General features: G+C 39.2%; 1 protein-coding gene and 1 long non-coding RNA gene across 2 annotated transcripts in view; one reads left to right on the top strand and one right to left on the bottom strand.

The window, feature by feature from the left end:
- LOC116814315 (uncharacterized) overlaps positions 1-5,909 on the bottom strand; it is a 52,108-nt gene extending 46,199 nt beyond the window's left edge. The window contains exon 1 of the long non-coding RNA XR_009209320.1: positions 5,815-5,909. This is a non-coding gene — a long non-coding RNA (uncharacterized LOC116814315). The remainder of the gene's footprint in view (positions 1-5,814) is intronic.
- ZNF800 (zinc finger protein 800) overlaps positions 1-13,822 on the top strand; it is a 271,901-nt gene that overhangs the window by 125,129 nt on the left and 132,950 nt on the right. The gene's annotated exons all lie outside the window — the stretch shown is intronic.

The following is a 13,822-nucleotide window of genomic DNA, read 5'->3' as shown; positions in this document are numbered from 1 at the left end:
TTACCTATCTTTATACACTCAGTATGAAATCATCCAGCAATTCATCCTCATCCACTTGACATACACTATTGAAGGAAGTTTAAAACTTATCTGCAAACTGCTTTCTACACAATCACCTTTCTTTATATTAGCATTAAATAAGATCAATTTGAGCACTAATCTCTAGGGGAAGAAATGTTGTTCTTGACACATCTCCACCCAGGGAAAGTTGTACTCAGTATTTACCCTGTCATCTCCCATCTTTATAAAGCCAGTTCCCCATCCACATCAAAACACTCGCATCAGAATATTTCTTTCATCCGCTATTTAAAAAAATAAAAAAGAAACTATTATTATCTAGAGGATTTTCAATCAGCTTTATTGAGGTATAATTTACATACAATAAAATCCACCTATTTGATGTGGACAATTCAATGAGTTTTGAAAAATGTGTGCAACCATGTAACAGCCACTACAATCAAGATATAGAATAATTATATCATTCCAAAAAGTTCCCACACATGTCCACCAATACTCTACAGCGTGGCCTGTGGTAATAACCAATCTGCTTTCTATCATTATAGTTTTGCTATTTCTAGGATTTCATAGAAATGAAATATTTTGTGTCCGGCTTCTTTTACTTAGCCTAATGCTTTTTAAGTTCATTCCTGTATCAGTAGTTTGTTCCTTTTTATTGCAGAGTAGTATCGCATTCTATGAATATACCACAATTTGTCTATCTATTCATCAGTTGATGAATACCTATGTTTGGGTTGTTTCCAGTTTTGGGCTATTATGACTATATCTCCTATGAACAGGCATGCCTGTTTCAAAATATCTCATGTAGTCAGGCACGACGGCTCATGTCTGTAATCCCAGCACTTAGGGAGGCAGAGGCAGGAGGACAGCTGGAGCCCAGGAGTTCTAAACCTGCCTGGACGATATAGCAAAACTCTGTTCTCCACAAAAAGAAAAAAAAAGACCAAAAAACCCTCATGTATTCTGTAAATATCTATATCTACCATGTACCCACAAAAATTTAAAAAATAAAAAACAGAAAATCTTATTGATCTTGGGTTAGGCAAAGATTTTTTTAATACAACACAAAAATATATATATGTATATATATTTCTGCTGTGCAGAAGCCTTTTAACTTGATGTGATCCCATTTACCCATTTTTGCTTTGGTTGCCTATGCTTATGGGGTACTGCTCAGGAAATTTCTGCCAGACCAATTTCTTAGAGATTTTTCCCAATGTTTTATTGTAGTAGTTTCATAGTTTGAGGTCTTAGATGTAAGTCTTTAATCCATTTCGATTTGATTTTTGTGTATGGTAAGAGATAGGAGTCTAATTTCATTCTTCTGCATATGGACGGCCAGTTTTCCCAGCACTATTGATTGAAGAGATTGTCTTTTCCCCAGTGTATTTCTTGGGATCTTTGTCAAAAATGAGTTCACTATAGGTAGGTGGATTTGTTTCTGGCCACTGTGTTCTGTTCCACTGGTCTATGTGTCTATTTTTGTGCTAGTACCATGCTGTTTTGGTTACTATAGCTCTGTAGTATGATTTGAAGTCAGGTAATGTGATTCCTCCAGTTTTGTTCTTTTTGCTTAGGACAGCTTTGGCAATTTTGGGTCTTTTGTTATTCCATATGAATTTTAGGTTTGTTTTTTCTATTTATGTGAATAATGTCATTGGTATTTTGATAGGGATTGCATTGAATCTGTAGATTGCTTTGGGTGGTAATCACATTTTAACAACATTGATTCTTCCAATTCATGATTATGGAATCTTTTTCCATTTTTGGTGTCCTCTTCAATGTCTTTCATCAGTGTTTTATAGTTTTCGTTATGAGATCTTTCACTTCTTTGGGTTAAATTAATTCCTAGGTATTTAATTTTATGTGTGGCTATTGTAAATGGGATTACTTTTAAAATTTCTTTTTCACATTGTTCACTGTTGGTATATATAAACACTATTGATTTTTGTATGTTGATTTTGTATCCTGCAACTTTGTTGAATTTGTTTATCAGTTCTAATAGTTTTCATGTGGAAAACTTAGGTTTTTCCAAACATAGTATCATATCATGTGCAAACAAAGGTAATTTGACTTCTTCCTTTCCAATTCAGAAGGAAAGGAAGTGTGTCTTTATAGCTTTCTCTTGTCTGACTGCTTTAGTGAAGAGTTCCAGTACTATGTTGAATAACAATGGTGAAAGTGGGCATCCTTGTCTTGTCCAGATCTTAGAGGAAAGTCTTTTAGTATTTTCCCATTCAGTACAATAGCAGTTGTGGGTCTGTCATATATCCCTTTTATTTTGGTGAGGTGTGTTCCTTCTATACACAGTTTTTGGGGCTTTATCATGAAGAGATACTGAATTTTGTTAAATGCTTTTTCAGCATCAATTGAAATGATCATGTGGTTTTGTCCTTCATTCTGTTGATATGATATATCATATCGATTTACATATGTCGAACCATCCATATATTCCTGAAATTAATCCCATTTGGTCATGATGAATGATCTTATTAATGAGTTGTTGAATTTGGTTTGCTAGTTTTTTGTTGAGAATTTTTGCATCAATGTTCCTCAAAGATATTGGCCTGTAGTTTTCTTTCTTTGATGTGTCTTTGCCTGGTTTTGGTATTAGAGTAGTACTCATAGAATGAGTTTGGAAACATTCCTTCCTCCTCTGTTTTTTTGAAATAGCTTGAGTAGAGTTAATGTTAGTTCTTCTTTAAATGTTTGGTAGAATTCAGCAGTGAAGCCATTGGGTCCCAGGCTTTTCTTTGCTGGGAAACTTTTTATTACACTTTCAATTTCATTACTTGTTATTGGTCTGTTCAGGTTTTTGATTTCTTCATGGTTCAATCTTGGTAGATTGTATGAGTCTAGGAATTTGTCCATTGCTTATTGGTTTTTCAATTTATTGGCATATAGCAGCTTTTAGTAGCCTATAATGATCCTTTGAATTTCTGTGGTATTTGTTGTAATGTCTCCTTTTTCATCTCTGATGCTATTTATTTGAGTCTTCTCTGTTTTTCTTTGTTAGTCTGGCTAAAGGTTTGTTGATTTTGTTTATCTTTTCAAAAAACCAAGTTTTTGCTTCATTGATCCTTCTGTTGATGAAATCTGTCAGCTTTTGTTTGTCTGGGAAAGACTTTATTTCTCCTTCTTTTTTTTTTTTTTTTTTAATAGAGATGGGAGCTCTCTATGTTGCCCATGCTGGTCTTGAACTCCTGGGCTCAAGTGATCCACCCACCTCAGCTTCCCAAAGTGCTAGGATTACAGGCGTAAGCCACCAGACTTGGCCTCTCCTTCACTTTTAAAGGATATTTTCACTGGATACACTCTTCTAGGAAACCTTCTCTTTAATGCCAACAACTGTTAGATTTGCCCTTTTGAGGTTATTTTTTAGATTTCCTAGGTATGTTTCATTCTTTTAAATCCTTTTTCTTTTGTCTTTTCTGACTGTATATTTTCAAATAACATGTCTTTAAACTTACTAATTCTTTCTTCTTCATTAATTCTGCTTTTAAGAGACTCTGATGCATTTTTCAGTATGTTAATTGCATTTTCAATTCCCGAGTTTCACTTGATTCTTTTTAAACATTTCTATCTCTTTGTCAAATTTTTCTGAGAGGATTCTGAATTCCTTCTTCATGTTATCTTAAATTTCATTGAGTTTCCTCAAAACAGCTATTTTGAATTCTCTGCCTGAAAGATTACGTATCTCTGTCTGTCCAGGATTGGTCCCTGGTGCCTTATTTAGTTTGTTTGGTGAGGTTATCTTTCCCTGGATAGTCTTGGTGCTTGCGGATGTTTGTTGGTGTCTGTGCATTGAAGAGTTAGGTATTTATTGTAGTCTTCATAATCTGGGCTTGTTTGTAATCATCCTTCCAGATATTGAAGGGACTTGGGTATTGTCATCTAAAATTTTGGTCACTGCAACCATATCTGCATTAGGGGGCACCCCAAGTCCAGTAATGCTGTAGCTCGTGCAGACTTGTAGAGGTACCGCATTGGTGGTATTGGATAAGATCCCAAAGAATTCCCTGGATTACCAGGAGGAGATTCTTGTTTTCATCGCTAACTTTCTCCCAAACAAATGTAGTCTCTCTGTGCTGAGCTGCCTGGAACGGGGGGAGGGGGTGACACAAATACCCCGTGGCCACACCACTAGGACTGCACTGGGTCAGACCTGAGGCCAGCACAACAGTCAATATTACATAAGGCCCATGGTAACCACTGCCTGGCTACTGCCAATGTTCCATCAAGGCCCTAGGGCTCTAAAATCAGCAGGTGGTGAAGCCAGTCAGGCTTGTGTTCTGCTTTTCAGGGTAGTGAGTTCTTCATGGTCCTGGGTGGGTCGAGAGATGCTGTGCAGGAGCCAGAGCCTTGAGTCAGACATCTTAGGCAGATCTACCTGGTGCTCTATTCTACTGTGGCTGAACTGGCACCAATGCAACAAGACAAAGTTCTTCCCACTCTTTCCTCCTCTTTCCACAAGTAGAGGAATCTATCCCTGTGGCCGCCACCACCCCAGGCCCATGGCTTGTACTGTTTGGCTCCCACTGATGTTCACTCAAGGCCCAAGGGCTCTTCAATCAGCATGTGGTGAATGCTACCAGGCCGGGGACTCTCCCTTTAGGGCAGTGGGCTCCCCTCTGGCCCAGGGCAGGTCCAGAAATGTCTTCTAAGGGCCAAGACCTGGAATTAGGGATCCCAAGAGTCTGCTTGGTGCTCTAACCCCACTGAATTCAGCCATTTTTGTATTGCTGTAAAGAAACACCTGAGACTGGCTAATTTGAAAAGAAAAGAGGTTTACTTAGCCCATAGTTCTGCAGGCTTTACAGGAAGCATGGTACTCACATCTACTCAGTTTCTGAGGAGGCCTTAGAAAGCTTCCAATCATGGCAGAAGGCAAAGGGGAAGCAGGCATGTCACATTGCAAAAGCAAGAGCAAGTGAGACAGAAAGTGGGGAGGGGGATGTCACATACTTTTAACCATCCAGATCTCATGTTAACTCAGAGTGAGAGCTCATTTACCACCAAGGAGATGGCTGAAGCCATTCATGAAGGATCCACAACCATGATTCAAACACCTCCCACCAGGCCCCACCTCCAGCATTGGGGATTACATTTCAACATGAGATTTGGGCAGGGACAAATGTCCAAACTATATCAACCACTGTGGCTGAGCTGGCACCTAGGCTGCAAGGCAAAGTCCTCTTTACTGGTCCCTCTCCTTTTCTCAAGCAGAAGGAGTCTCTCCCTGTAGTGACCACAGCTGGGAAGCTGGTGTGTCTCTGAATCTCACCCAAGGCCCACGGTGAGCACCACCTGGTGCTTATTCATCAGTGCTACGACTGATGATTATTCAGGGCCCAGGATCTCTTTAGTCAGCAGGTGATACATCTTGTGAGCACTAGTTCCTTCCCTTCAAGGGAGTGGGTTGCCTTCTGGCCAACGATGTGTCTAAAAATTTCATCCAGGAGCTAGGGCCTGGAATTGGGCCTCAAATCTCTGCCTGGTGTCCTATCCTACTGTGACTGAGCTGGTATCCATGTTGCAAGGAAAAGTCCTTTTTACTTTTCCTGCTCTGCCTCTCAAGTAGAAGGAAGGAGTCTCCTGAAGCTGTGAGCTGCACTGCCTAGGGTAAGGAGGAGGGTGGCGTATACACTCCCTTGGCTGCCCTGGCTAATGTCTCACTAGGTCACATTCCCTACAAGTCCACTGGCTCTGAGCCCAGCACCAGGCCGTGCCCAGGAATTTCAGTCCTTACGGCATAGACTGCCTTTCAAGCTTATTTAGAACAACAGAGCATTTTACCTCATGGTGGCAGGAGTTGCTGGAATTCAGGTTTTGACTGCTGGGATGGGCTATTACTCTCTGGCTAGGGCTGGTCTAAATCTTCCCTCTGTGGGTGCTGGGTGAATTCTGCTTGGTGTTCCTTTCTGCTGTGACAGAACAACACAGAGTTCCAAAGCCCCACAATTACTGTGTTCTCCCTCCCTCAAGCACACTGATTCTCTATGCCACATGGTTGCAGCTGGGGGTGGAGGAGGGGTGGGGCAGGCAATTAAAGACTGTCTTTCCTAGCCTCTTTAGTGCCTCTTTCAGTGATATGAAGTAAAAACCAGGTACTGTGACTACTCACCTGATTTTTTGTTTTTATGAAGGTGCATTTTTTTTCTTTTTTTGCGTGGATAGTTTTTCAGTTTGGTATTCTAGGGTGAACCATTGATAGAGGCTTCTATTGGGCCATCTTACTCCCAGATTTTCAGTTTTCTTCTAGATATTTTATAGTTTTAGCTTTTACATTTAGGTATATGATCCATTTTGAGTTACTTTTTGTAAAGAGTTGAAGTTCATTTTTATTTTTATTTTTTATTATACTTTAAGTTCTAGGGTACTTGTGCACAACGTCCAGGTTTGTTACATAGGTATACATGTGCCATGTTGGTTTGCTGCACCCATTAACTCGTCATTTATATTAGATATCTCTCCTAATGCTATCCCTCCCCCTGTCCCCCACCCCATGGTAGGCCCCTGTGTGTGATGTTCCCTGCCATGTGTCCAGGTGTTCTCATTGTTCAGTTCCCACCTATAAGTGAGAACATGCGGTGTTTGGTTTTCTGTCCTTGTGATAGTTTGCTCAGAATGATGGTTTCCAGCTTCATCCATGTCCCTGCAAAGGACATGAACTCATCTTTTTTCATGGCTGCATAGTATTCCATGGTGTATATGTGCCACATTTTCTTAATCCAGTCTATCATTGATGGACATTTGGGTTGGTTCCAAGTCTTTGCTATTGTGAATAGTGCCACAATAAACATAAGTGTGCATGTGTCTTTATAGTAGCATGATTTATAATCCTTTGGGTATATACCCAGTAATGGGATGGCTGGGTCAAATGGTATTTCTAGTTCTAGTTCCTTGAGGAATCACCACACTGTCTTCACAATGATTGAACAAGTTTACACTCCCACCAACAGTGTAAAAGCATTCCTGTTTCTCCACATCCTCTCCAGCATCTTTTGTTTCCTGACTTATTAATGATTGCCATTCTTACTGGTGTGAGATGGTATCTCATTGTGGTTTTGATTTGCATTTTCCTGATGACCAATGTTGATGAGCATTTTTTCATGTGTCTGTTGGCTGCATAAATGTCTTCTTTTGCGAAGTGTCTGTTCATATCCTGTGCCCACTTTTTGACAGGGTTGTTTTTTTTTTCTTGTAAATTTGTTTAAGTTCTTTGTAGATTCTGAATATTAGCCCTTTGTCAGATGGGTAGATTGCAAAAATTTTCTCCCATTTTGTAGATTGTCTGTTCACTCTGATGGTAGTTTCTTTTGCTGTGCAGAAGCTCTTTAGTTTAATTAGATCCCATTTGTCAATTTTGGCTTTTGTTGCCATTGCTTTTGGTGTTTTAGTCATGAAGTCCTTGCCCATGCCTATGTCCTGAATGGTATTGCCTAGGTTTTCTTCTTGGGTTTTTGTGGTTTTAGGTCTAACATTTAAGTCTTTAATTCATCTTGAATTAATTTTTGTATAAGGTGTAAGGAAGGGATCCAGTTTCAGCTTTCTGCGTATGGCTAGCCAGTTTTCCCAGCACCATTTATTAAATAGGGAATCCTTCCCCCATTTCTTGTTTTTGTCAGGCTTGTCAAAGATCACATGGTTGTAGATGTGTGGTGTTATTTCTGAGGTCTCTGTTCTGTTCTATTGGTCTATATCTCTGTTTTGGTACCAGTACCATGCTGTTTTGGTTACTGTAGCTTGTAGTATAGTTTGGAGTCAGGTAATGTGATGCCTCCAGTTTTGTTCTTTTTGCTTAGGATTGTCTTGGCAATGCGGGCTCTTTTTTGGTTCCATATGAACTTTAAAGTAGTTTTTTCCGATTCTGTGAAGAAAGTCATTGGTAGCTTGATGGGGATGGCATTGAATCTGTAAATTACCTTGGGCAGTATGGCCATTTTCATGATATTGATTCTTCCTATCCATGAGCATGGAATGTTCTTTGATTTGTTTGTGTCCTCTTTTATTTCATTGAGCAGTGGTTTGTGGTTCTCCTTGAAGAGGTCCTTCATATCTCTTGTAAGTTTGATTCCTAGGTATTTTATTCTCTTTGTAGCAATTGTGAATGGGAGTTCACTCATGATTTGGCTCTCTGTTTGACTGTTAATGGTGTATAGGAATGCTTGTGATTTTTGCCCATCGATTTTGTATCTTGAGACTTTGCTAAAGTTGCTTATCAGCTTAAGGAGATTTGTGGCTGAGATGATGGGGTTTTCTAAATATACAATCATGTCATCTGCAAACAGGGACAATTTGCCTTTCTCATTTCCTACTTGAATACCCTTTATTTCTTTCTCTTGTCTGATTGCCCTGGCCAGAACTTCCAACATTATGTTGAATAGGAGTGGTGAGAGAGGGCATCCCTGTCTTGTGCCAGTTTTCAAAGGGAATGCTTCCAGTTTTTGCACATTCAGCATGATATTGGCTGTGGGTTTGTCATAAATAGCTCTGATGATTTTGAGATACGTTCCATCAATATCTAGTTTATTGAGAGTTTTTAGCATAAAGGGCTGTTGAATTTTGTTGAAGGCCTTTTCTGCATCTATTGAGATAATCATGTGGTTTTTGTCATTGGTTCTGTTTATGTGATGGATTATGTTTATTGATTTGCATATGTTGAACCAGCCTTGCATCCCAGTGATGAAGCTGACTTGGTTGTGGTGGATAAGCTTTTTGATGTGCTGCTGGATTCTGTTTGCCAGTATTTTATTGAGGATTTTCGCATCGATGTTCATCAGGGATATTGGTCTAAAATTCTCTTTTTTTGTTGTGTCTCTGCCAGGCTTTGGTATCAGGATGATGCTGGCCTCATAAAATGAGTTAGGGAGGATTCCCTCTTTTTCTACTGATTGGAATAGTTTCAGAAGGAATGGTACCAGCTCCTCTTTGTACCTCTGGTAGAATTTGGCTGTGAATCCGTCTGGTCCTGGACTTTTTTTTGGTTGGTAGGCTATTAATTATTGCCTCAATTTCAGAGCCTGTTATTGGTCTATTCAGAGATTCAACTTCTTCCTGGTTTAGTCTTGGGAGGGCATATGTGTCCAGGAATTTATCCATTTCTTCTAGATTTTCTAGTTTACTTGCGTAGAGGTGTTTATCATATTCTCTGATGGTAGTTTGTATTTCTGTGGGATCGGTGGTGATATCCCCTTTATCATTTTTTATTGCATCTATTTGATTCTTCTCTCTTTTCTTCTTTATTAGTCTGGCTAGTGGTCTATCAATTTTGTTGACCCTTTGAAAAAAAACAGCTCCTGGAGTTATTGATTTTTTGAAGGGGTTTTTGTGTCTCTTATCTCCTTCAGTTCTGCTCTGATCTTAGTTATTTCTTGCCTTCTGTTAGCTTTTGAATTTGTTTGCACTTACTTCTCTAGTTCTTTTAATTTTGATTTTAGGGTGTCGATCTTAGATCTTTCCTGATTTCTCTTGTGGGCATTTAGTGCTATAAATTTCCCTCTACACACTGCTTTAAATGTGTCCCAGAGATTCTGGTATGTTTTGTCTTTGTTCTCATTGGTTTCAAAGAACATCTTTATTTCTGCCTTCATTTCCTTATTTACCCAGTTGTCATTCAGGGGCAAGTTGTTCAGTTTCCATGTAGTTGTGCGGTTTTGAGTGAGTTTCTTGATCCTGAGTTCTAATTTGATTGCACTGTGGCCTGAGAGACAGTTTGTTGTGATTTCTGTTCTTTTACATTTGCTGAGGAGTGCTTTACTTCCAATTATGTGGTCAATTTTAGAATAAGTGTGATGTGGTGCTGAGAAGAATTAATATTCTGTTGATTTGGGATGGAGAGGCCTGTATATGTCTATTAGGTCTGCTTGCTGCAGAGCTGAGTTCAAGTCCTGGATACCCTTGTTAACCTTCTGTCTTGTTGATCTGTCTAATATTGATGGTGGGGTGTTAAAGTCTCCCATTATTATTGTGTGGGAGTCTATGTCTGTGTGTAGGTCTTTAAGGACTTGCTTTATGAATCTGGGTGCTCCTGTATTGGGTGCATATGTATTTAGGATCGTTAGCTCTTCTTGTTGAACTGATCCCTCTTCCATTATGTAATGGCCTTCTTTGTCTCTTTTGGTCTTTGTTGGTTTAAAGTCTGTTTTATCAGTGAGTAGGATTGCAACCCCTGCTTTTTTTTGCTTTCCATTTGCTTGGTAGATCTTCCTCCATCCATTTATTTTGAGCCTATATGCGTCTTTGCATATGAGATGTGTTTCCTGAATACAGCATGCTGATGGGTCTTGACTCTATCCAATTTGCCACTCCGTGTCTTTTAATTGGGGCATTTAGCCCATTTAAGGTTAATATTGTTATGTGTGAATTTGATCCCGTCATTATAATGTTAGCTGGTTATTTTGCCTGTTAATTGATGCAGTTTCTTCCTAGCATCGATGATCTTTACAATTTGGCATGTTTTTGCAGTGGCTCGTTCTGATTGTTTCTTTCCATGTTTAGTGCTTCCTTCAGGAGCTCTTGGAAGGCAGGCCTGGTAGTGACAAAATCTCTTAGCATTTGCCTGTCTGTAAAGGATTTTATTTCTCCTTCACTTATGAAGCTTAGTTTGGCTGGATATGAAATTCTGGGTTGAAAATTCTTTTCTTTAAGAATGTTGAATATTGGCCCTCACTCTCTTCTGGCTTGTAGGGTTTCTGCCGAGAGATCTGCTGTTAATCTGATGGGCTTCCCTTTGTGGGTAACCCGACCTTTCCCTCTGGCTGCCCTTAACACTTTTTCCTTCTTTTCAACCTTGGTGAATCTGACAATTATGTGTGTTGGGGTTGCTCTTCTCGAGGAATATCTTTTTTTTTTATTTGATCATTATACTTTAGGTTTTAGGGTACATGTGCACAATGTGCAGGTTTGTTACATATGTATCTATGTGCCATGTTGTTTTGCTGCACCCATTAACTCGTCATTTAGCATTAGGTATATCTCCTAATGCTGTCCCTCCCCTCTCCCCCCCACCCCACAACAGTCCCCGGAGTGTGATGTTCCCCTTCCTGTGTCCATGAGTTCTCATTGTTCAATTCCCACCTGTGAGTGAGAACATGCGGTGTTTGTTTTTTTGTCCTTGCGATAGTTTACTGAGAATGATGTTTTCCAGTTTCATCCATGTCCCTACAAAGGACATACAATGGTTGAAGTAGTTTACAGTCCCACCAACAGTGTAAAAGTGTTCCTATTTCTCTACATCCTCTCCAGCACCTGTTGTTTCCTGACTTTTTAATGATGGCCATTCCAACTGGTGTGAGATGGTATCTCACTGTGGTTTTGATTTGCATTTCTCTGATGGCCAGTGATGATGAGCATTTTTTCATGTGTTTTTTTGCTGCATAAATGTCTTCTTTGGAGAAGTGTCTGTTCATGTCCTTTGCCCACTTTTTGATGGGGTTGTTTGTTTTTTTCTTGTAAATTTGTTTGAGTTCATTGTAGATTCTGGATATTAGCCCTTTGTCAGATGAGTAAGTTGCAAAAATTTTCTCCCATTGTGTAGGTTGCCTGTTCACTCTGATGGTAGTTTCTTTTGCTGTGCAGAAGCTCTTTAGTTTAATTAGATCCCATTTGTCAATTTTGGCTTTTGTTGCCATTGCTTTTGGTGTTTTATATATGAAGTCCTTGCCCACACCTATGTCCTGAATGGTATTGCCTAGGTTTTCTTGTAGGATTTTAATGGTTTAGGTCTAACATTTAAGTCTTTAATCCATCTTGAATTAATTTTTGTATAAGGTGTAAGGAAGGGATCCAGTTTCAGCTTTCTACATATGGCTAGCCAGTTTTCCCAGCACCATTTATTAAATAGGGAATCCTTTCCCCATTTCTTGTTTTTGTCAGGTTTGTCAAAGATCAGATAGTTGTAGATATGCAGCATCATTTCTGAGGGCTCTGTTCTGTTCCATTGATCTATGTCTCTGTTGTGGTACCAGTACCATGCTGTTTTGGTTACTGTAGCCTTGTAGTATAGTTTGAAGTCAGGTAGCGTGATGCCTCCAGCTTTGTTCTTTTGGCTTAGGATTGACTTGGCGACACGGGCTCTTTTTTGGTTCCATATGAACTTTAATGTAGTTTTTTCCAATTCTGTGAAGAAAGTCATTAGTAGCTTGATGGGGATGGCATTGAATCTATAAATTACCTTGGGCAGTATGGCCATTTTCACGATATTGACTTCCTCTTTTCCTAATTGAATACCCTTTATTTCCTTCTCCTGCCTGATTGCCCTGGCCAGAACTTCCAGCACTATGTTGAACAGGAGTGGTGAGAGAGGGCATCCCTGTCTTGTGCCAGTTTTCAAAGGGAATGCTTCCAGTTTTTGCACATTCAGCATGATATTGGCTGTGGGTTTGTCATAAATAGCTCTGATGATTTTGAGATATGTCCCATCAATACCTAATTTATTGAGAGTTTTTAGCATGAAGGGTTGTTGAATTTTGTCAGAGGCCTTTTCTGCATCTATTGAGATAATCATGTGGTTTTTGTCTTTGGTTCTGTTTATATGCTGGATTACATTTATTGATTTGCGTATGTTGAACCAGCCTTGCATCCCAGGGATGAAGCACACTTGATCATGGTGGATAAGCTTTTTGATGTGCTGCTGGATTTGGTTTGCCAGTATTTTATTGAGGATTTTTGCATCAATGTTCATCAAGGATATTGGTCTGAAATTCTCTTTTTTGGTTATGTCTTTGCCAGGCTTTGGTATCAGGACGATACTGGCTTCATAAAATGTGTTAGGGAGGATTCCCTCTTTTTCTATCAATTGGAATAGTTTCAGAAGGAATGGTACCAGTTCCTCCTTGTACCTCTGGTAGAATTCGGCTGTGAATCCATCAGGTCCTGGATTCTTTTTGATTGGTAAGCTATTGATTATTGCCACAATTTCAGAGCCTGTTATTGGTCTCTTCAGAGATTCAACTTCTTCTTGGTTTAGTCTTGGGAGGGTGTATTTGTCGAGGAATTTATCCATTTCTTCTATATTTTCTAGTTTATTTGCATAGAGGTGTTTGTAGTATTCGCTGATGGTAGATTGTATTTCTGTGGGATTGGTGGTGATATCCCCTTTTTCATTTTTTATTGCATCTATTTGATTCTTCTCTCTTTTCTTCTTTATTAGTCTTGCTAGCAGTCTATCAATTTTGTTGATCTTTTCAAAAAACTGGGGTTTTTTTTTGATTCATTAATTTTTTGAAGGGTTTTTTGTGTCTCTATTTCCTTCAGTTCTGCTCTGATTTTAGTTATTTCTAGCCTTCTGCTAGCTTTTGAATGTGTTTGCTTTTGCTTTTCTAGTTCTTTTAATTGTGATGTTAGGGTGTCAATTTTGGATCTTTCCTGCTTTCTCTTGTGGGCATTTAGTGCTATAAATTTCCCTCTACACACTGCTTTGAATGTGTCCCAGAGATTCTGGTATGTTGTGTCTTTGTTCTCGTTGGTTTCAAAAACATCTTTATTTCTGCCTTCATTTCATTATGTACCCAATAGTCATTCAGGAGCAGGTTGTTCAGTTTCCATGTAGTTGAGCGGTTTTGAGTGAGTTTCTTAATCCTGAGTTCTAGTTTGATTGCACTGTGGTCTGAGAGACAGTTTGTTATAATTTCTGTTCTTTTACATTTGCTGAGGAGAGCTTTACTTCCAACTATGTGGTCAATTTTGGAATAGGTGTGGTGTGGTGCTGAAAAAAATGTATATTCTGTTGACTTGGGGTGGAGAGTTCTGTAGATGTCTATTAGGTCCACTTTATGTAGAGCTGAGTTCAATTCCTGGATAT

Source organism: Hylobates moloch, unplaced genomic scaffold (assembly GCF_009828535.3).
Source record: "Hylobates moloch isolate HMO894 unplaced genomic scaffold, HMol_V3 SCAFFOLD_1, whole genome shotgun sequence".
Lineage (NCBI taxonomy): Eukaryota > Metazoa > Chordata > Mammalia > Primates > Hylobatidae > Hylobates > Hylobates moloch.
The sequence above is the reverse complement of the archived record's forward strand: the minus strand, read 5'-3'. Positions and strand labels throughout refer to the sequence as shown.